The 23,954-nt window shown below is 40.0% G+C and overlaps 1 protein-coding gene across 6 annotated transcripts in view; it reads right to left on the bottom strand.

The window, feature by feature from the left end:
• scml2 (Scm polycomb group protein like 2) overlaps positions 1–23,954 on the bottom strand; it is a 172,658-nt gene that overhangs the window by 148,158 nt on the left and 546 nt on the right. The window lies entirely within an intron of this gene.

The following is a 23,954-nucleotide window of genomic DNA, read 5'->3' as shown; positions in this document are numbered from 1 at the left end:
TGGTGTGAGAGCACCAAGGACAGGATCCCATTGGGTAAAATAGTGGAAAAGGGCCTGCAAAGCCTAGATACATTGGAGTTGGGTGTTTTGAGGGTCTAGGAATCCAGAGGTCTGGACTAATGTTCTGCAGATGAGTTCAAATCCCACCGCAGCACTGAAATAAAAAGCTAGTTTCAGTCATGGTGACCCTGATTGTCGTAAAGACCCATTTGGTTCACTTATGTCCTTTACAGCAGGAAATCTGCCATCCTTATCTGGTCCAGACCGTATGTGACTCTAGGCTTACAGCAATGTGGTTGACTCTTAACTAGTAAGCCACTCAGTTGCATCAAACCACTACAGAAAAGTTGAAAAGGAATAAAACCAAACAGACACCCTGGCATCAACCTTGGCACTAGAAACAACAAAGACACACTACCCAGTCAACCTTCAAAGTCTTCCATATTAAGCTAAGGGGATTTGTGCCAAAATTGGAGAGCTGCCACACAGACGAGTCAAACAACAGCCCGACATGGTCATACTTCATAGGCAATGCCCAGTCCGTCCCCTCACCGACCCTAGGAATGTCTTGTGCCCAGCAGCACAACAATATACATTCGGGATGGACTCTTGACCCCACGAAGTCTCATGGCCTCAGACCAAACATGGGCAAGGAAAACTCCTCCCTCAACCAATGAATAACATTAAGTCCTCACTTAACATTGCAGTTGCGTTCCTGAAAAATGCAACTTTAAATGAAATAACATTAAGTGAAGCAGATTTTTCCATTGTAGCAATATGAAAGCTGTAGAGCTTTAATCAGAAAGAAACAAAAACATTATACTATGTAAGGTGAAATGCTTTAGATAGCCAAATTCCTTGATTTGTAAATGAAATAACTTTCCAAATAAAGTAAACTTAAAAATCTTTTTACACATACCTCTAGCTGGTTGCCTCTCCCAATCCTTGACCCTTCAGCTCACTGGCTCTCCTCCTCACCACCTCTCCTACTCCCCAACCCTCCACTTGTCACTTACATGCATGTCAAGCCTCCATCTCACCAATCCTCCTACTTGCTGCCTCTCATGCTCACCTGTGAGCAAGGGCTCGCGAGATGAGTGGCAAGAGGCAGGAAGAGCAGCTTGGATTTGCAGGACTGTAGGGGGTGTTCGGCAAGAGGAGGTGGGGGAAAGGTTAGGGAACAGGGACACCACTCCAAAATGACACCAATCAAGTCATGCAACCCAGTGCAAATAATGTTAAAACTAAACTCCTAATACAGGCTCTATTAACTGACCAACCTAAAAGCAGAGCAGCTTAAAATAGGTACTTGCTGTACTCCATTTTGAACAACACTTGGAAGAACAGAAAGTTGCAAGGGCACAGAATGTACCCTGGGTGGGGGGCATCATGTCCATCACCAAGAATGCTCCACTTGGACTGACCAAGCCGATGGACATACCTTCCAAACTGGGCCTGTGGTAATGGAGTGAGAGGGCCAACAAGAGGAAAAAGCCTACCAGACTCTCACCCTGACAAATCTACCTGTCACAGGTGCATATGTCCATGACAGTATTGGTAGGAGGGACCACTGCACAGTCCTGGTGGAGAAAAAGTCCTGTCTTCATATTAAGGGCACCCTTCATCATATTGTATGGCACTATCAGTGGGTTAAATGGGAGATTCAGAACCGATCTAGCATTGCAAACTTCTGCACCCATGGGGTGCTGGGGGCTATTAACAGCAGGAGGACTGTATTCAATTACAATCTGTAATCTCATGACACAGCATGTCCCTCATCGTTCCATTGCCATCAAGCCAGCAGCCCTGCCCAAAAACAGAGGGAATCTAACTATCTCCCTCTGGCATTCAACAGCATTACCATTGCCGAATCACCCACCATCAACATCCTGGAGATTACCATTGACCAGAAACTGAACTGGACTCACTATAAATATTGTGGCTACAAGAGCAGGTCAGAGGCTGGGAATTCTGCAGCAAGTAACTCACTTTCTGACTTCCTAAAGCCTGTCCATCATTTATAAGCTCAAGTCTGGTGTGTGATAGAACACGCTCTAGTCTGGATGAGTGTATTCAAGAAACTTGACACCATCCAGTCCGTTTAATTCGCAATCCATGGCAGCAGTACACACCATCTACAAGATCCACTGGAGTAACTCACCAAGGTTCCTTCTACAGCACCTTGCTAACATGTAACCTCAATCAACTAAAAGGGCAGCAAAGACATAAGAACATCACCTGCAGGTTTTCCTCCAAGCCACACACCACCCTGACTTTGAACTATATCACCATTCTTTGACTGTAGCTTGGAAAAACATCCTGGAACTCCCTCCCGAACAGCACTGTGGGTGTGGCTATACCACATGGAGTGCAATGGTTCAAGAAGACAGCTCACCACCACCTTCTCAAAGGGAATTAGGGATGACAACAAATGCTGGCCCTACCAGTGACACTCACATCCCATGAAAGAGTTAAAAAAAAAACATTGGGGAAGAGACTGCCTGAGTACAAGTGGTACCAAAGTGAGAAAAGCATGGTCAGTTGACCAGCGTCAATACTGAAAATTGGATTCAAATGTTCGAGGCAATTAACAAGAGGTGAAGGATTCAAGACAATTTGGGGAGGGTGTGGCATACAGAGGTGCCAAGAGTCCAGTATATCAGCAGTGCTTTGGGGTGGTGGGGGGAGGTTATGGAATGAGGGAGGTGTCAAACAATCATCAAGGCTGCAAGCCTTCATGAACTTCTCCCCTCCCATGTATAACTTGTTCAACAGTGCTTCCTCAGTGCTGAATTTCAAAACATTTCATTACAGTATTTAGTTCTTAGTGTACTTAGGCTGTGGTTGTCAACTTCATGCCCAGAATATATGCTTAAGCCTCATTCCCAGCCTTAGTCTGAAAAATCAACTTTTGAATTTATTACAATGCTTTATCTAAAGAACTTAAAAATTGATTCTGAAATCACAGTCACGATAGAGAAAAAGGCAATAGTGAGCTGGGATAAGGGGTGGGAAGATTGAATATTGAGAATTTAGGCTCCTGCAACTCACCAGCCCTTCCCGACACTACACCTCCAGTCTCAGAACAGTGTTTTCCCAGCACCAAGCTGTTTCAGTTAAAGCGCTTAAAAAGCATATCAAATATTGTATTTCGACTTTGCATCTCATCTTATACAGTGATCTTTTTAAAAAAGGGCATGAAGTAATGACTTCCAAATTTGCAAACAATACTATAAAGAGAGGCATGATAAATAATTGTGCACCAATAAAGCTGTTTAGAGAAACTGACCGATAAGATGGCAGAATCGCAAAAAAAGGCAAATAGAATTGGATTCTGGAAATGTAAGTTTAATTTTATTTTCAACAAAATGTATAATTATACTTTTAACAGAGGAGGGCTGAGTAACATGGTACAGCAGTGGGATTTGGGGATTCCAATACATCAAAAGTGACACAGTGGAGCACAGTTTCCTCTCAGTTACAAGGTTGTGGGTTCAAGTCCCACTCTAGAGACTTGAGCTGAAAAATCCAGACTGACACTCAACTGTTGGAGGTGCCAACTTTTGGATGAGTCGTTAAGCCAAGGTACCGTCTACTCTGAGATGGACATATATGCACTGTTTCAAAGAAGAGCTGCATGGTTACTCCTCTATCCTGGTCAATTTATTTTCCTGAAATCAACACAAATAGATTGCCTAGCCATTATCACATTGCTGTTTGGGGAGCTATTTATGTTAAAACAGTGACTACTTCAATGGCTGTAAAATGCATTGGAGCTTCCTGAGTTCATGAAAGGCACTAGAAATGCAAGACTTCTTTCTTTTTTGATTAGTAAGACATTAAAAGCATTATCTTGAGTAGCTAAGGCCATAACAAAAATTAACAGAAAAATCAGATTTTAATGGCAAGAGTTATGCAATAAAAGAAATCAAGGCGTGAAAATGAATCTATAAATTTGAGTAAGACAACAGTTGCACTGAGTGCCTTTTGGGCTCCTTTCTAGAGGGTGTTGAAGCAACAGCATACAGAACAGATTCTCTGCCTGATGATGAAAAACTGGCTGTTTTTATTGTTTAATGTGTTTAAAATTAGGGCAGAATGTAACAGATGTAAAAGAATCAGACTCTTTCCAGTGGCTGAGCAGTCTAAAATCAAGAGGACAAAGTTTTAAAGACACATGCAAGAAATTCTGGAGAGGAGAAACTTGTTTGCTTTTGGAATGCACCATCTGGTGTAATGATTAAAGCAGAGGCTATGCCAACATTTAGCATTGGTTAAATAAGTCGTTTAAGAAAGGAAAATAAAGGGATAGAGAAATGAAGGAGTCTGAGAACAAGGCACACACATGAGATTAGGCGCCCTCATGTAGAGAATAAACACCAACATGGACTAGTTGGACTTAAAAGCCTGTTTCGACATTATAATTTCCATATTTAAAGAAAACTAATAGTGTTGGTCAATCCTTCAGTAAACCCAAGCAGCACACCAGTTCAGCACCACAGCTATTCTCCTGGCTGCCCAGGGACTGGTTTTAAATTTTTGAAATTGCTGACTTTGTGCTTTCAATATGCTAATACTGTATAAACACACAATGTTTGAAAGAATGCAAAGCTCTTTCCCAGGTAAGACCAGGAATGCAGCAATGATGGTGTGGAAAGGTGTTGAAGCAGCACTGAAAAGTGGCAGGGGCAGAAAAAAGAGGAATACTTGGATTTAATGTCATATCTGTGTTAAACAGGAACAAAACTAAACCACGTCCCCTTGACATTTCATGGCATTACCATTACCCCCCGCTAACTACATCCAATCTAGCATCCAAAAGGGAAAATGGTTTTATCAAGTATTGATAACAAATTGTCTAGTTTTGGTTAAAGTACTTGGGCAACAGCAGCACTGGGCAGGTTTCAGAATGAAACTGCAATGATACTGATCAATTGAGCTAGGAGAGGCTGCTATTCTCTTTGGTTCAAAAGAAAGTTAGATTCCTGTTGAAATTGAAGTTGGTCAAACCTGACCTCAACAACTCGACTCCACACCAATGAAAAGAATCCTATTCTCAAAAGGATATCTCACCTTTAATGTAAGTGACTTCCTATGGTCAACCTTGATAACTGCACAAACTGAAAATGTTTACCCATGTAAAAAAAGACGGCTGCTACACATTAAGACAATGCTAACAGTGCAACTTGCAACAAATGGTGCAAAATGAGAAAAATACAAGTGGGGAAAAGGATGTAACAAAACACTCACGTTTTCCTCCAAACGGGGATCATCACTGGCATGAGTTATGATATATTGTATGCGAGGAGCAATAGTTACAATGCCAACTCATTGGTGTTCCCTACTATGGGTAGATCTTCACAAGTATAGAAATGCATGGCTTCCTACTGTTATGAGTTTTAACAAATGAAGAGCCCATTCTCATCAGCAAAAAATAATATTGGCAATGCAATTTAAAATGATCAACTTGACAATTTGGCAAGTCTCAAATCTGACTCAAAAGATTCAACTTGGTTTCAAGCCCCAGTCCTGGCCTTGGGCTCTTAAATCTAGGCTAACACTTGTTAGCCTGGAATTTTTTTGCTTTTCCTTGATAATATTCATGGTTGCCATAAACAACTTTTTCCTTCACTTTTATAAGATATTTTGTTTCAGATGTCAGTTAATGTTTTGCTGACCCTTGACCCACCCATATTTCATTTATGTTAAGGTAACTTGGCAATTGTCACTGCAGGAATTGCTCAGGACAATGTCCTAGGACCAGCTAAATAGCGAGACTATGAGACCAGGGCAGAGGCTGAGAATTCTGCAGCAACAACAAACCTCTTGACTCCCAAAGCCTGCCCACCATCTACAAGACAAAGTCAGGAGTGTGATGGAATACTCTCCACTTGCCTGGATATGTATAGCTCCAACAACACAAGAACCTCAATACCATCCAGGACAAAGCAGCCCACATTATTTGCGCCCTTAAACACCTTACTCCCTCCATCATCAGTGCACTGTGGACTATAGTGTGGATCATCTACAAGACACAGCAACTTCGACAACACCTTCCAAACCCGCAACATCTACCACACAGAAAAAAAACAAGGGCAACAGGTGCAGGGGAACACTACAACCTGCAAGTTGCCCTCCAAATCACACACTATCCTGACTTGGAAATACTGTCGTTCCTACACTTTTATTTGGCTAAAATCCTGGAGCTTACTACCCAATGCAACTGTGGTTGTACCTACACCAGGGGCTGCAGTGGTTCCAACTAACAGCTCACCACCAACTTCTCAAGCGAAATAATTACTACCCTTACCAGCAACATGCACATCCCATGAACAAATAAAAAACATTGTTGTTGAGGACCTTTGAATGTGGTTGGTCAAAATACTTAATTTCTCCCCTTATGGAAGGTTCAGGTTATCAAGGTGAGAAGATGGCCAGCAGAAATACCTGGCTTTCTCATGATTAGAGATTCTTATCCATTGTTAGATTGTTTCACCTTTTCAGTTGTGATTCATTGTTATTGTATGAATATATTTGAGTCGAAAAGGTGCATGTGAAGTTGTGCAGCGTCAGGTTCATTGGAGTTAGACGGTGCAGAAACTTTGGAGACTATAGTATTAATATCTTGGTTCATTGAATCAATGTTGATGTGTTCTTTTAATTCACCAGACAGCTTTTCTAATTTTTTTATTCAAATCAAGTGAATATTCATTTTTACCACAAACAGCTTTCAAATAATGAGATGTATCAAATAATTGTCCCTGCCATTTTGCCTTAATCACTTAACCAGAGCCATTATCTCATCCACCTCTCCCGCCCATGCCATTCCATCCTTCCCACGCCATCCCCAGTCCATTCCTTTCCATGCCATCCTCATTCTTCACAAAAACAATTTCGCCAGGCAGGGTACTTGGCTATTGGGTTCCCCTTACCTTCCGCTCTTCGTGTTCTCCTCCAACCATGCCCCACCCCACCACCAACTGTTGGCGATGACAGGTGCTTCACGTGCTCCAGTCTTATGTGCCTCTACATTGCCAGACACCACCCATCAAATAAACACACCAGACATGCTCTTAAATTGACCAATCAAAACAGTCCATAAAGACAAAAACTGAGTATTATAGATTAATCGGGGTGAAGTTTGAATATTGCTGTGGCTCTCCTGTGGCATTATGTTTACTGTCAAAATGGAACCTTGGCTAAACTTACCTGTACCTTTAAGACACCCAAATAATTTCTGTGAAATAGTGTACCTTGGCTGCTTATGAACTCAAATCAGTAGAAAATGGTCCTTGCTTATAAATTTTTACTTGTAAGTTCCCAATATGAAAGTTTTTTTATTTGTTCATATGTGGGCATCGCGAACAAGGCCAGTATTTATTTCCCATCCTTAATTGCCCTAAACTGAGTGGCTTACTAGGTCATTTCAAAGGGCATTTAAGAGTCAACCACATTGCTGTGGGTCTGGAGTCATATGTAGGGCAGACCAGGTAAGGGTGGCAGATTTCCTTCCCTAAAGGATATGAGTGAACCAGATGGGTTTTTCTAAAAACAGTCTTCGTTAAGACTTTTAATTGCAGATTTTTATTAAATTCGAATTCCATGGTGGGATTCCAACCCGGGTCCCCGGAGCATTACCCTGGGTCTCTAACTTACCAGTCCAGTAAATTACCACTACTCCACCACCTCCCTGCAAACAAAATACTGTCATTATTCATCCAGCGTGCATAGCAATAAGAGCAGCACAGGACACAAGTACCAGTTAAAAATACTCAGATAATTAGGCCAACCCTGTTCAACAACACAAAGGCTGCTTACTACAGCCTCCCCAAATTGCCACCTTCCCCTCACCTCTCTTCCACTGACACTGAAGCCTGACCGATGCTTTCATCAATTGGAGGCTCGATTTCTCCAACTTCTTGCCAAGCTCCAACCTTCTACCATCCTTAAATGCAAAACTTGCTCAAAGCTTAACTATCAACATCTTCTCCCATACTCAATCTTTCTTGCCTACCATGCCCATTCTCACTGATCTATGCTGTGCACTAAGAGTTAAAATCCTCATCTTTAAATTCCTTCACAGCTTAGTTCCCACCCTATTTGAACTCTGACTTTCTTCCACTTTAAATCCTTCTCAAAATCCATTTTTCCAACCAAGCTATTGTTAACTCAAATCACCTATCCTACTTTCCCACCAGATGTAGGAGTGTGAATGGCAAGGTAGATATGCAAAATGTGCAAGTATTTGTATGTAGTATATAATCAATGGCCCTTTCCATCAAGACCTCCAACAGTGGAACTGTTTTCATTGGAACATAGGAATTACCAGATGTATAAAAACAAATCAAGGTTCTTCCAGTTTGCCTTTGTCCATCCTGGTAGTCACATGATGCAATGCAAGCTTCTGACTATCAAATCAATTCTCATTAGCATACAACAGACTCAAAAATTACATGAGGAAGCCCCCAGTGGTAGAGAGCTCAGGGACCACGGGTCTTGAATCAACTGCCTCAACTTCCCAACTGCGCAGCATGTTGCAGTTTAAAAAAATTTGCATACTTGCCATCCTTATGGTCCAAGACTGACTATTCAATATAGATTACCACTGTCACGCTTTGGTGTTGAGCCCACATAGAGCTGAACTGAAAACCACCAACCCCAGTTCTTAGAACATTTAACCATCAGAAAGATTTTCATCTATCAGTGCGAGTTTAAAAGTCAGGGGCCAGAAATGAAAAGAAAGTTCTAAGCCACAGTGAGGTAATCACCAACAGTTAACTGTCTATTTAAAACATTAAGCAAAGGCTTCACACCACATGTTAGAGTAACAAAATTTAACAGCATACTAAAAAAATCTGCATTGATGATAGGTGAAGCAATAACATGCATCATGTAATTACAGGAAGCAAGCTTACAGGCATTGGTCTCAGGGTCCAAATGAAATAAGCACCAATGACATAACAGTGCAGGTCTGTTTAACCAACAAAATAGTGACAGATCTACATTAGCAAAAATTAAGTCAGCTTTTTGAAACATACTTATGTCTTTCCATACACCACATCTTTTAGTAAAACCTTCATCCTATCCTATGAATCATATCAAGCTACCACTTTAAATTGTTTCCCTTTCTGGGCCAGGGAAGTTGATTAATATCGCATTAACAACTATCAATTTGTTGCCAAGGTAATTATACTGATTACCAGATTTAACTTTTTGTTCCAGGTTTAGTGGATGATTAAACCCACCCTGTTCTTAAAATAAGGGTAACTATAGGCAGCAAGTTCTGGAGATTCACAAGTCACAGCATACCTCTTAACTACTTCAACTTTCTAGCAGATTTGCACATTATTGCCAATTGTTAACACGCCATTGTTTGTCCAGCAAACAATGCCACTTGCTGCAACTTGTTGTGACAGAACACACTAAAGAAACAGTCAACTTGAATGTTATATTTTATAACTATTTTACTCTCATTGGATTTTGAATTCCTTTTTTGAAAATATTCAAGTTGCGAATTATCTGGTGCTTTGAAATACAGCATTAAATTCAATAACTCAGTTAGAAAAGAAAATTGGCCCAAAATTCCCAGTGATTTCTCTGCTGGTTCAGGTATTTTCCAATGTTTCCCTTAGCAGACCTACATGAGATTTTAAAACTAATCCCCCACAAGATCAACTTGTACTTACTTTTGATTAGCAAGGGAGGCATTAAAGGTCTTAAAGACAAACTTTGAGATTAAAAACTAGCACATCCACTGGCATTAAAATTTACAAGTGTAACAGCTTTCCAACTCTACCTGTCCAAGGCCTGTGTGCAACTACTGCCTAACAGGATTATAGCATTGGTCACAGAGGTGTGTAGGGGAAACAGCTTTTATTTATATAGCATCTTTAACCAGCACAATATTTCAAGGTGCTTCACAGGAACATAATCACAAAAAATACAAAAAGCCAAAGAAATCATCACTAGGACAAAAAGTTTGATCAAAGATGTACATTTTAAGGATGTTAAAAAGTGGAGAGGCAGGAATGTTTGGGGAACGCATCAGCATTAGCTCAGTGTCCAGCACTCTAGACTGGGTCAGAAGGTTGAGTTCAAATCTCACTAAAGCAACTTTAGCACAAAGTCTAGAATGGCACTGCATTGTTGGAGGTGTTGTCTTTTGGATGCAATGTTAAGTCAATGGCCTCTGTTCTCTCAACTGGACATAAAAGATTCTGAAGCAACATTCTAAATGGATGGGGATTTTTCCCTGAACCTGTGTTACCCTTCAACTAACATCACAAGAACACATTTTCTGGTCATTATCACATTGCTGTTTCTCAGACCTTGTGCCTAAAATAGCTGCCGCATTTAAAACAATTACTATACTGAAAGTATATGTCATCAACCGTAAAGTGCTTTGGAGTCCCAAGGTCGAGAAAGGTATAATGTAATTAAAAATATCTAAGACAGCTGTCAACATGGCTGGTAAGAGTGGTGGGGGATGGACAAAGGACTAGATTCGGAGGAAAAGTTCAGAGGGTTAAGGGGCTGGAGGAGGTTAGAGTTAGGGAGGGGTGAGGCTATGAAGGAATACAGACATGAGGATGTGAATTTTAAAGTAGAAATTTTGTGAACTAGGAGCCAATGTAGGTCAGCTTGCAGAGGGGTGATAGGTGAACAAGTAAGGATACAGGCAGCAAGTTTTCAGATAAACTCATGAAAGTAAACTATGGATGTAACAAAACCACGGACCTGTTATTTTTTAGCGTTAGCCATGGTTCAGTTGGTAGCACTCTCGCCCAAGTCAGAAGGCTGTGGGTTTAAATCCCACTCCAGGGCTTGAGCACAAAATCAAGGCCCAAACTCCAGTGCAATACTAGTGTTGCAGCACTGTTGGAGGTGCTGTTTGCCTTCTCAGGTGGATATAAAAGGCTCCCATGATGAGGAGGCGCAGAAGAGTTATCCCTGATGTACTGGTCAATATTTATCCTTCAATTAACAATAAAAAACAGCTTTTCTGGTCATTGTCACACAGCAATTTGTAGAAGTTTGCTGTGCACCAAATGGCTCACGCATTTCCTACAACACTTCAGAAGTACTTCACTGGCTGTAAAGCGGTTTGAGACAATTGTCATGAAAAACGTTATATAAATGCAAGTCCCCCTTATGTCTTAAATCAGCTGTAAAAGATCCTATGGCACAATTCTAGACCTGGTACTGTGCAACAAGTTGGAATTGATAACCTCATAGTGAAGGCACTCCTAGATAGCAGCAATCATAATAGCAATGATCAGAATATGATTGAATTATACATTCAGTTTGAGAGAGAGAAGAGTGGGTCCAAGACTAGTATTTTAAACTTAAATAAGGGCAATTATGAGAGAATGAAAGCAGAACTAGCTCAAGTGAATGGACAAATAAGGTTAAGGGATAGGTCCACAGAGATGTGGTGGCAGACTTTTAAAGGGATATTTCAGAATACACACATTCCAATAAGAAAGAAAAATTCCAAGGGAAGAACCCACCTTCTGTGGTTAACTAAAATAGTTAAAGACACTATCAACCTTAAACGGCATATCATTGTGCAAAGATGGATGGCAGGTCAGAAGATTGGGCAGAATATAAAGAACAAAGAATAACTAAAAGATTAATAAGGAATGAAAAATTAGAGTATGCGAAAAAGCTAGCTAGGAATATAAAGATGTATAGTTTCTATAGATATTTAAATAAGAAGAGTTAACAAAGTGAGCATTGTTCCTATAAAGTGAGTCTGGGGAATTAATAATGGCAAGTAAGGAGATAGCAGATGAACTGAACAGCTATTTTGCATCAGTCTTCACTGTAGAGGATACAAATAACATCCCAGAAATAACTAAGTCAGGAAATGGGAGGGAGGAACTCAAGAAAATTACAATGACCAGGGAAGTGGTACTGAGAAAATTGTTGGAGCTATGGGCTGACAAATCCCCAGGTCCTGATGGACTTCATCCTAGGGCCTTGAAAGAAGTGGCTCATGAAACAGTTGATGTGTTGGTCTTAATTTTCCAAAATTTCCTAGATTTGGGGAAGGCTCTATTAGATTGGAAAATGGCAAATATAACTCCTTTATTCAAAAAGGGAGGGAGGGAGACAGAAAGCAGGAAACGACAAGCCAGTTGGCTTAACACCTGTCATAAGGAAAATGTTAGAAAATTTAAGGCAATCAGGCAGAGTCAACATGGTTTTAAGAAAGAGAAATCATGTTTAACCAATTTATTTGAGTTCTTTGAAGGGGGTCACATGTGCCTGGATAAAAGGGAACTGGTGGATGTACCGTACTTAAGTTTCCAGAAGGCATTTGATAAGGTGCCACATCAAAGGATATTGTGAAAAATATAAGCCCATGGTGTAGGGGGGTACATAAAGGAAGGGAAAGAAGATAGTTCCCTGTTAGCTAGCCATAGGGTAGCCATAAATGGGTTTTTTTTCTGGCTGGGAGGATGTGACAAGTAATGTGCCACAGGGATCAGTGCTGAGGCCTCAATTCTTTACAATTTATATAAATGACTTGGTGAAGGGACAGATGGTATGGCTGCTAAGTTTGATGACACAAAGATAGGTAGAAAAGTAAATTGTGAAGAGGATATAAAGGAGGCTACGGGGGGGGGGGCATAGATAAGTTGAGTGAGCCATGATGTGGCAAATGGAGTATAATATGGGTAAATGTGAAATTGTCCATTTTGTCAGGAAGAATAAAAGAAGCATATCTAAATGGTGAAAGATTTCAGAGCCCTGAGATGCAGGGGGATCTGGATGTCCTAGTGCATGAATCACAGAAGGATAGTATGACAGTTACAGCAAGTAATTAAGATAACTAACAGAATGTTATTGTTTATTGTGAGGGGAATTGAATATAAAAGTAGGGAGGCTATGCTTCAATTGCACAGGGAACTGGTGAGACCACATCAGGAGTACTGTGTACAGTATTGGTCTACTTAAGGAAAAATGTAAATGCATTAGAAGCTGTTCAGAGAATGTTTACTAGGGAAGACTGGACAGTCTAGGCTTGTATCCACTGGAGTTTAGAAGAGTAAGAGGTGACTTGATCAAAACCTTTAATATCCTGAGGGGTCTTGACAGGGTGGTGTGGAGAGGATGTTTCCTCTTGTGGGAGAATCTAGAGCTATGATCACAGTTTAAAAATAAGGGTTTGCTCATTTAAGATAGAGATGACAATTTTTTTCTCTAAAAGGTCATGAATCTTTGGAATGCTCTTCCTCAAATGGCAGTGGAAGTAGAGTCTTTGAATATTTTTAAGACGGAGCTAGACAGATCCTTGATTAACAAGGGAGCGAAAGGCTATCGGGGGGTAGGCCATGATCTTACTGAATGGCGGAGCAGGCTTGAGGGACTGAGTGGCCAACACCCATTCCTTGTTCATGAGATTCCAAAAGCAGTTGTTTTCAGTGTCTTGACCAGTGTTTCTCTCTCATTCAACAGCACCAAAAATCAGATGAACTGGTCATTTATCTAGTTTATTGTGTGAAATCATTCTCTTCCCTTAACACTTAACTTCAAGCCCAAAGCTTTAACCAAGTTTTCTGTCACTACTACCAGCAACTCTTTTTGCCTCAGCACCTATTTTATGTTTCTGTTAAGGGCCTTGAGATGCTTTTCTGAGCTTTTAAAATGCTACTGACAAACTTTGTAAATTAAATTGAAGTCCACCCCCAGCGGACATATAGAATATCAAATCAATATAAATATTTTACAATAATTTCACTAGTCCAATACTAATTTCTGGAAAAATTAATTTATCTTAACTTGAATAGACCAATCCATGATCATTCATTGCAGTAAATACCTTTATTACACATTGAAATAATTTCATAACAAAGATTTGTTGCAGGAAAATAACTGACTATTGTTTCACCAACTCCCATTCACTACTGTATAGAAAAGGAAAATCTCCTTCTGGCTCGGGGAGTCATGTACAGCGACTTCTAATAAAGCAGACACTTGTCCATGCATGTTATAAAGTTGATCCGAGAAGGAAGGAGATCTGACAGTGAGGTAAGTTGGAGTTTTTGTGTCTTAACCGCCTGGGTAAAATCCTGCTCAGGTGATAAGATTCCTCTTTCTGTTGTGCTCAACACCATCCAAATAAAAAGGATTCCTACTTGACCAACACATTCCCTGTATCCTATAATAAAAGTGTCAAAAAAAAACTTCTCGCTTTAAAAGCTGTTGGAGTTTTTCTCTATATTTACCCAATGCTATATGCAAAACTACCAATGTCTTATCTTAACACTGGATGTAATTGTAAAAATGTTTCTTTCACACCACTGGAGGGAAAAGATGAACAAAAGTATTAAGTGTGAAAATATCAATTGCACTATAGTATTCCAGTACTGTTTATCCATTGAAATGGTTTTAAAAATTCTTCAATTTGCTTAAAATTCAATTAGATATTATGAATAATACATGCTTGTAGCAATAGCTAACAGAAAAGAATTCTTCCCTACAGGAAACTGATGTGTTTTTGGGTATTTCAAAGAGTAGTTGATAAGGATAATTATAATCTTGCACTGGTGCCTCATAAATTAACAATCCATGAAACCACAACTGACATCCATACGTAGCAACATAATAAAATACAAAACACAAAGCTTTCCAGTAAACAGGAGCTGCCAAAGCACTCATTGAAAAATGTCTCTGAATTTCAGGCCTGTAGCATTTGTTACTAACGGCATTCAATACGTACTGATTTTTAAAAATCGTGTTTTTGGTTCCAAAGTCTACATTGTTAATGCCAATTGTGAACAGCAGTGGTCCCAGCACTGATCCTTGTGGAACACCTTCTGATGGTCTGAATAACTACTCTTTAGTCCCGCTTTGCTCGCTGGCTTCAAGATAGCAAACAAACCATTCTGACATTCATTAATCTACTATAAGGAACCTTATTGAAGGCCTTTTGAAAAGCCAGAAAACTTACATCTACTATATTACCATTGTCTACTGTGACCTTCTCAAAACATTCAATAAGGTCAGTCAAGCAAGATTTTCTCTTTTAAAATTCATAATGACCATTATTATATTTCACATTTCTTATTGTTCTTCTATTTTCTCCTTTGAAAGATTCAAGGAGGAATTTAGATTTCCCAGAGTCTTGTTAAAATTGTGGAGGCAATCTGTATGGACTAGGTGTTATATCCTCTTTGAGCTTGTTTGCTTCATTATTTCTAAAGAGATAGAATTGAAAAGTAGGGAAATTATGCTGTATTGAACTTTGGTTCGACGACACTTGGGAGTAGTGTGTGCAGTTCTGGTCGCCATATTATAAAGAGGATATAGAGACACTGGAGAAGGTGCAGAGAAAATTTACAAGAATAATACCAGAAATGTGTGGATATACATATCAGGTAGGATTGACAAGCTGGGTCTCTTTTCCCTTAAAGGAAAAAGCGGACGGGTGAGCTAATTGAAGTCTTTAAAATGATGGAAGGTTTTGATTGAGTGGATACAGACAGAATGTTTGGAAGAACCTAACTAGAGGCAATCAACATAAGATAGTCACCAAGAAATCCAATAGGGAAATTCAGAAGAAACTTTTACACCCAGAGAGTGGTGAGAATGTGGAATTCAGTGCCACAGGGAGTTGTTGAGGTGAATATTGTACACGTATCTAGAGAAACTCAGACAAGTATATGAAGGAGAAAAGGGAATAGATGGTTACGATGCTAGATTTAGATGAGAAAAGGTGGGAGGAGGCTAGAGTGGAGCTGAAGCAACGGCATGGACTGGTGGAGCCAAATGGCTTGTTTCTGTTGTATACCCTGTGTAATCCTATATATGTAATATTTTGTTGGCGTGTCAGCACCTTGTCATAACATTAAAGTGCACGACAAATTCCCATATCTTGTTTGTAGCACTTGGAGACAATTTATCAAAATATAAAAAAGTTCCATAAAAACTTAATTCAGTCTTTTAATTTATATTTTAAAAAGTTACAAGTTTACAGACATATTAAAAGCAAATTCAAATAAAGGAAACAATTGCTCAGAGAAGATTCATATTGCATTGTATATTTTGAATTATCTAATAAATTGAAACACGTGAGCCCGAGACTATACCATCCGTGAGGAGCAAGACATTGCAAAGCTCATGTGAAATCCATATTCTTTCAGCAACTCGGGTCCTGAATTTACATTAAGTCAAGCCTCAAATTCAACTCTCACATTTCTAGGAGCTAAGGAGCTTTGAAATTGTCCGGTGCAACATTGCATTACAGTATCCATAAACCATTGTATGCCGTCTGTTGGGTGGTCACCAGCATTATCGTGGCTTGCCATTTACCTGGAAACTTACCTTTTAGGATGCACAGAGGTAAAATATTTGTGCCGGCACTAATGTCCAGAGCACATGTGCCCTCCTTAGAACACGAATAGGCACAAACGCCTCCAGTGGAGTAAGTGAATCAATGTGTTCAGTGGCATTGATATGAAATGACAGTTCTTCTCGCCTACTTAAGATTCAGACACTCACCATCAAAGGGGTTGGCTTCAACCTCATGGATCTGTTATGACATGGAGTACGACTAGCATACCAGGCGTGAAGCCTTCTTATAGTCTGCCAGACTTTAAGACTCTTAGCAGTGGCATCTGGCTTGGGATTTCCGACACTGATGTTTCCAGTGACCTTGATACCATATGCTCTGCAAATGTCTTTATATGCTGAGCAACTCTTAGGCATATAAGATTTTACTTGGTTTCCTGGACCCATAATCCTCACTCAATGCATCCATGGTATTCACAGTACATAGAGATTGTAAACTCTGATGGCCCACAATAACAGCCTCAAATTTCTAAGCAAGACATGCACAGTATAGCCCTCCAAGGGATCCCTTTGGCGTGCCTCTATTGCTGTGTATGCAATCATTAGCTCGATGTTGTGGTCTGCCAGTTCAGTCTGAGATGACACACTCACAACCTTTCACTCGACATCAAGTTTATTGACCAGTTTTTCAGCCAGCCAGTCAGCTGCTGTGGGAAAAGAAATTTGAGCCAATGGACATGAAAATTGAGCTCAACTCAAAGTTGATCCGCTGTGGACCAGATTTTCACAGATCCTTCTACTCCTTCATGAGACCATAAGCCTCAAGTCAATGTAGGCTTTCATTGCCAATGGCAATATGTATCTTTGCTGGTTCTGCACCTGTTAGATCAGCTAAACAAACCTGGACTCTACTTAAAAAGATGCAATTCTGATAGTAGGTCCGCTACTTTCCAGTTGATGGTAGGAAACTGTGCTGTCATTCTTGCAATAAATCACTGCCTCTACTCAAAGTTAAAAAGGAATCTCCTCTGTGCAGATAGTCAGAAATACTGCAGCAACAACTGCCTGAAGATCCACCTGTGACCATAGTACTATAAGGTTTTCACAGTCCTTTGGAGGGTTACTGACTGTTCCTGATGTTGCAAGTTTGTTGCAGGTCCAAGGTGCTAATATGTCAGAGTAATCTTGAAGCTTCTAAAGATGACGACAATAATGGCGCTGTTTTCTTCATCAATTTACACATTCCCTCTGCAAGCTGCCCTTGAAGCTTGCCTTCTCTGTTCAATTGCCTGATTGTGGCACAACATTGGCTTGCCAGTTTTTGCAGTCAATCTGGAAGCCCATCAACACATCGCGCTGATCATTCCCAAAGATGAACGATTCCATGATTTTTAAACAGATCCTCTACATTTTGTCTTGCACACTCAGACCTGCCCTATTTGTTCCAGGCACGAGAAATCAGATCCTCAGAATCTCTGTGGATAGAGTCTAACAGGAGTCTGTTAGCTACCTGACCTCACAGCTCAAGTGCACTCAAGTTTACCCAGCTGCCTAAACCGCAGTTGCGTACAGCAATGGAACCAATATTTAGGGTCAAAGTTCCAGCAGAATTGCTAATGGCTGTGGTTAGCACTTCTCTGAAGGTGTAGAACAGTACTTAAAAAGCTGATGTTGAAAGACCCACTGCTGCCACCATGTTGTGTTTTTGAACCTCTAACAGGTACTACTATGCACTACAAGGCACTAACCACTCAAGACGGGATCAGTAACACAATAAAGTGGATACTTTATTCAAGGATGGTTCTGCATGTAGAGGGTTTTACTGTACAGGTACCTTGTTCAGACTGCTAACATATGGAGGACACATGGTGTGTTACATCACATCCCCAGCGGTACTGTACATTAGAAACATAACTGCACCTTAAAGGTGTACCACAACATAAAAACTTGCATTTATGTAGCATCTTTAACATAGTAAAAATGCTCAAAGCACTTGCATCCACCCTCTGGTTCCCCTCCTCCACCAGGACCCTCACTTCTGAGTTACGTGACAGGACCAAGGCAGTTGTAAACCATCTCTGGAAATCATTTCACAACTCCCGTTACCCATATTGCTCTCTAGCCTTCAATGTCCTACAAGTTCCCCTTTTCAATCACATTTCTAATGCCAGTCCTGGTCAGTGTCTATGTAATTCATCTGTGAAGTTTATGATGCTTCCAATATTAAGGGTATCACCTACCACCATGTCATTGTTGCTTCCCAATCGCCAAATTACTGTCAGGCTTACACATCAACATTGACCACCCAGGCAAACAACAGAAGGCAAATGTTAGAACTATACCAGCTATGGATCAATATCCCAAAGAAAAAGTAGCGGAAAAAAATTGCCAAAAAACAGATACATACACCATATCTGAAACACCATAGCATTCATTATTATAACTTTATTTTATCATTTCTGCACCATGTTCAAACAAACTAGGGAAACTTGCATTTCTCAAACTGTTGAGTTTGATTTTAACCTTTCTTGGAAGATCATTTTTGGAGGGACTGAACTGCTAGATTCTCCAAAGACCAATCTATGGTGGAAAAAATATATTACAATAAAAGACATTGCCCTGTCTATCCGTTTACCCACAAGGATAAAATCATGAAATTCAACATGCACAAATTATATGATTAGCTAAGGAAAACTGCACAAGAACTAGTATTTTAAAGCATTTAATAATGATAATCAAATGCAATGCTCCAAACTGAAGACAGAATGCTATGTTACCCAAAGATCAGAATATTAGCTTTATGATCATGTCTTATCACATCTCTAACAGCACTGTACATAAAACATAACTGTTTTATTACCATTAGTATTACATAATGTATTCATTAATGCCTAGGTATAGAAAACAAAAAAAAGCAGAAACTCCTTCTTAGATACTGGAATTGATAAACTTAGGCTAAATGTTGTTTAATTTATATATCCCAGAAGATTGAAAAGGCAGATAACTACTCTAGTAATATCATAAAAAATGCAAGTATTGATTTTATATTATCTGTTACTCCCTTTGTCACAAGGAAATTAATTGCATAGAATAAGTCGAAAAAAACTGCAGATAAGGACATCAGATCTAGTTTCTCCATCTACCTTTTCATCATGAAAAATTACACACCAGTTGGGCACATGTGGATGTGCAGTGTCGATCAGATATTTCCTTAAAGTGTAGAAACATTACTGCCGAAACAAGTAACATATGTTCTTTCAATGATAAGGATTTCAGGAAGTGCACAACAGTATAATAAAACAATGCTCCCAATAATAATTTTGTTACTTAGGAAAAATAATACTTTTCCACTTTGATGGTGCACTTTGGATTACTTTTTTCAACAAGGATCTGCATGCCTTCTTATACATCTACAATATAACTTTTACAGATCTAAACAATTCAAAAAGTAGACGATGTGTTTAGATTCCATTGTCTATGCATTTCCCTTTATATGTGTCGAAGCACTGTCAGATGTTCACAAAATAAAATTGTCATACCATTTCCCCAAGAGAAACATAATTTGGGCAAGAGCAGTGTTTCATGACTGAGATTGTAAAAAGCATTGTACACAAGTCTTTTTCCTAAGGATGTTTGAAGCAAAACAAAAACGTATCCATAATGCCAACTGACAAATTAAGCTACATTATAACTATTTTGGATTTTGAAGACCTTTAAATCAACTTAATCTCAAATAGAGGTGCTGAACATTGCTAGTTGAGGAGAAGCCTTAACTGTTTCTACCTTCACACTGCATTTTGGAGTAGAAACACAAGAAAATCTTGCAAATATATAGCACCTTTCAGAACCAAAGTGCTTAACAACCACTGATGCACTTTTGAAGAGTTGTCATTGTAGTAATGTAGAAAATTTGGAAGTCAATTTTCACACAGCAAGCTCCTACAAATAGCAACATGACAACTATGAAATAATCATTTTTTTTGCAGTGTTGATTTAGGGATAAATATTGACCAGGATACAAGAGATAATATCCCCAGCTCTTCTTCGAAATAGTGCCACAGAGTATTTTACATCCACCTGATGAGGCAGGTGAGGCCTCGGCTTAACATCTATTCTGAAAGATGTCACCTCCAACAATGCAGCATTCCTCCCTCAGAACAGCACTGGTGTATAAGCCTTCATTTCTGTGCTCAAGTCCTGGGATGGAACTTAAACCCACAACCTGTTAACTCAGAGGTTAGAGTGTTTCCAACTGAGCCATGGAGGACACAAACAAAACAATTCCACTTGCAAAAATGCACAAAGAATGCTAACAAGTGAATGACTCATGGTAAAAGTCACTGCGCATAAAAATATGAACATAATGCTCACCATCGAAGCCATTCACATGAATCTATATGACTAGAGCTAAGGAATAAAAAAGCTTCAATTAAATTGCTCTACAGGCCACCAACTAGTGGGAAAGATGTAGAGGAACAAATCTACAAGGGAATTACAGAGAAGGGCAAGAATTTATAGGGTATTTATAATGGGAGGCTTTAATTATCTGAATGTAGACTGGGATAGTAGTAAAGAGCAAAGGGCAAAAGTTCCTAGAGCAGTTCAGGAGAATTTTCGACAGCAATACGTTTCCAGTCCAATGATAAGGAAGGCATTGCTGGACCTGGTTCTTGGGAATGAGGTGAGCCAACTGGATCAAGTGTCAAGAGGGGAACACTTAGGGGTTCAGCGATCATTGTACCATAAGGTTCAGGTTGGTTGTGGAAAAGGAGAAGATGCAATCTAGAGTAAGAATAATTAATGGGGAGAAAACCAACTTCAATGGGGTAAGGATGAACCTGGTCCAGAATCAAAGATTGGCAGACAAAACTGACTAAGCAATGGGATACCTATAAAGATGAGAGAGTTCAAGTACAGTCAAGGTATAGCCCCACAAAGGAGAAAGATAGGGTAAACAAATCCAGGGTTCCGTGGATAACAAAAATTAAGATGAAGCAGAAAAAGTGTGCTTAGGACAGATGTCAGGTGGATAATACCATTGAGAACCAGGCTAAATATAGAAGGTTCAAAGGGGAATTGAAAAAGCAAATAAGAGAAGCAATGATACAGTATGAGAAGGGACTAGCAGCTAACAAAAAAAAGGGAATCCCAAAGTCTTCTATAAGCATATAAATACTAAGAGTAGTAAGAGGAGGGGTGGGGTCAATTAGGGACCAAAAAGGGGATTTACACCTGGAAGTAAGGGGCACGACTGAGGTATTTAACCAATACTTTGCATCTGCCTTTACCAAGGAAGAAAATGCTGTCCAGGTCATGACGAAATAGGTGGTGGTGGTTCAGACACTTGAAGAGTCTAAAGCTCAAAAGGCTTTGGATAGGCTGCCTGTACTTAAAGCTGATAATACACCAAGACTGGATGAGAAGCATCTAAGCATATTGAAGAGAGTGTGGTAATTACAAAGGCACGGGCCATACTTTTCCATTCTTTCTTTGACTCAGGGGTGGTGCCAGAGGGCAAATGTTAGACCCATGTTCAAAAAAAAGGGTGCAAAGATAACTCCAGCAACTACAGACCAGTCAGTTTAATTTTGATGGTAGGAAAACGTCTAGAAACAATAATATGGAACAAAATTAAGAGTCACTTGGGCAAAAGTGGGCTAGTTAAGGAAATCCAGCATGGATTTCTTAAGAGTAAATTACTGGAGGATTTTGATGAGGTTACAGAGAGGACTAATCAGGTGCACATGGACTTCCAAAAGGCACTTGTCACAGTTCCACACAACTGACTTGTGAGTAAAGTTAGAACTCATGGAATAAAAGGAACATGTAGCAACATGGATATGGAATTGGTTGTGACAGGAAAAAAAGTAGTGGTGAACAGTTGTTTTTCAGGCTGAGGGAAGGTTTATATTGGAGTCCCTCAGGGATTGGTGTTAGGACCCCTGCTCCTCCTGATATATTTTAATGACATAGACCTCGGTGTACAGGATGCAATTTCAATATTTACGGATGATACAAAACTTGGAAGTATTGAGGATTGTATAGAGTTTCAAAAGGACAGACAGGTTAATGGAATTGGCGGACAAGTGGCAGATGAAATTTAATGCTAAGAAGTGTGAATTTTGGTGGGAAGAACACACAGACAACATAAAATAAATAGTACAATTTCAAAGGGGATGCAGGGGCAGAGACACCTGGGTATACAGGTGCATAAATCAATGAAGATAGCAGGACAGGGTGAGAGAGCAATTCATAAAGCATAATGGACTTTATCAATAGGGGCATAGAGTACAAAAGCAAAGAAGTTAAACCTGTATAAATACTGAAGTATTACGTCCAGTTCTGGGCACCACAGTTTAGCAAGGATGTGAAGGCATGAGAGAGGGTGCAGAAATGATTCCTGAGAATGGTTCCAGTGAAGAGGAACTTCAGTTATACAGACAGATTGAAGAAGTTGGTACTGTTTTCCTTGAAGAGAAGGCCGAGAGGAGATTTGATAGGGGTATTCAAAATCATGAGGGGTCTGGACAAAATACTTAGGAATAAACTGTTCTCATTGAAGTACTGAAAAGAAGAGGGCACAAATTTAGGGTAATGGCAAAAGAGGCAATGGTGACATGAGGAAAATCTTAACACACCAAGTAGTCAGTGTGGTAGAGGCAGGTTCAATTGAGGCATTCAAGAGAGAATTGAATTATCTGAAAGAGAAGAATGTGCAAGGCAACAAGGAAATGGTGGCAAGTGGCTCCAGGTGAATTGCTCCTTCAGAGGGCCAGCAAAGATATCACAAGCCCAATGGCCTCCTTCTGTGCTATAATCATTCTGTGATTAAAGGCATTGCACGAAACATTTCTAAGCATGGTTTCATACAAAAGAGGAAAAAGTTTGGCCATTAGAATGGGGAGGGAGGGTGGGTGGAGGTTGTAGGCTTAATTGATTTTACTTAAGAAATGCTTACCGTCCTAGCAAACCAACCCCGTAACCAAAATCAAATACATCCAAGAACCTGAAACCAAACACCTGCCCCCAAAAGGCGCTACCTACAGCAGCAAACAATACTAAAACGCACGATTTTTTTTCCTCATTCCAACCCTAATCCAAAAACAGAATTACCTGGTAAAACTCAGCAGGTCTGGCAGCATCGGCGGAGAAGAAAAGAGTTGATGTTCCGAGTCCTCATGACCCTTCGAAGGGTCATGAGGAATCGAAACGTCAACTCTTTTCTTCGCCAATGCTGCCAGACCTGCTGAGTTTTTCCAGATAATTCTGTTTTTGTTTTTGTTTTGGATTTCCAGCATCCGCAGTTTTTTTTGTTTTTACCAACCCTAATCCACATCTGCAGAGTCCGAAACGCACACCTGTAACTGGAAAAGTTGCACAACTTTCAAAACACTTGTCAATCGGTTGCTGGCGGGGGAAAAAGGAGCATTTTGCGGGAGGCGGAGAGGGGGAGGAGGGGAAGGAGATGAACAAAATGGAAAATAAAGAAGGCGGTTGCAGGTGGGGGCACGATGCCTTGAGAAGATAAAGAGATTAGAAAGAAAACTGAATTAAAACTGGAAACAAAGCAAGGATTCAGCAGCGGTGCATTGGAGCTTCAGTATCCCCCTCCCAACATGCTCCGTCAGGACAGCCCCTGGAATCCCCATCTTGCA

The sequence above is a fragment of the Carcharodon carcharias genome, chromosome 18 (genome assembly GCF_017639515.1).
Source record: "Carcharodon carcharias isolate sCarCar2 chromosome 18, sCarCar2.pri, whole genome shotgun sequence".
In the NCBI taxonomy this organism is placed as follows: Eukaryota; Metazoa; Chordata; class Chondrichthyes; order Lamniformes; family Lamnidae; genus Carcharodon; species Carcharodon carcharias.
Note: the sequence above shows the minus strand (reverse complement) of the source record. Positions and strands in the feature narration are given on the sequence as shown.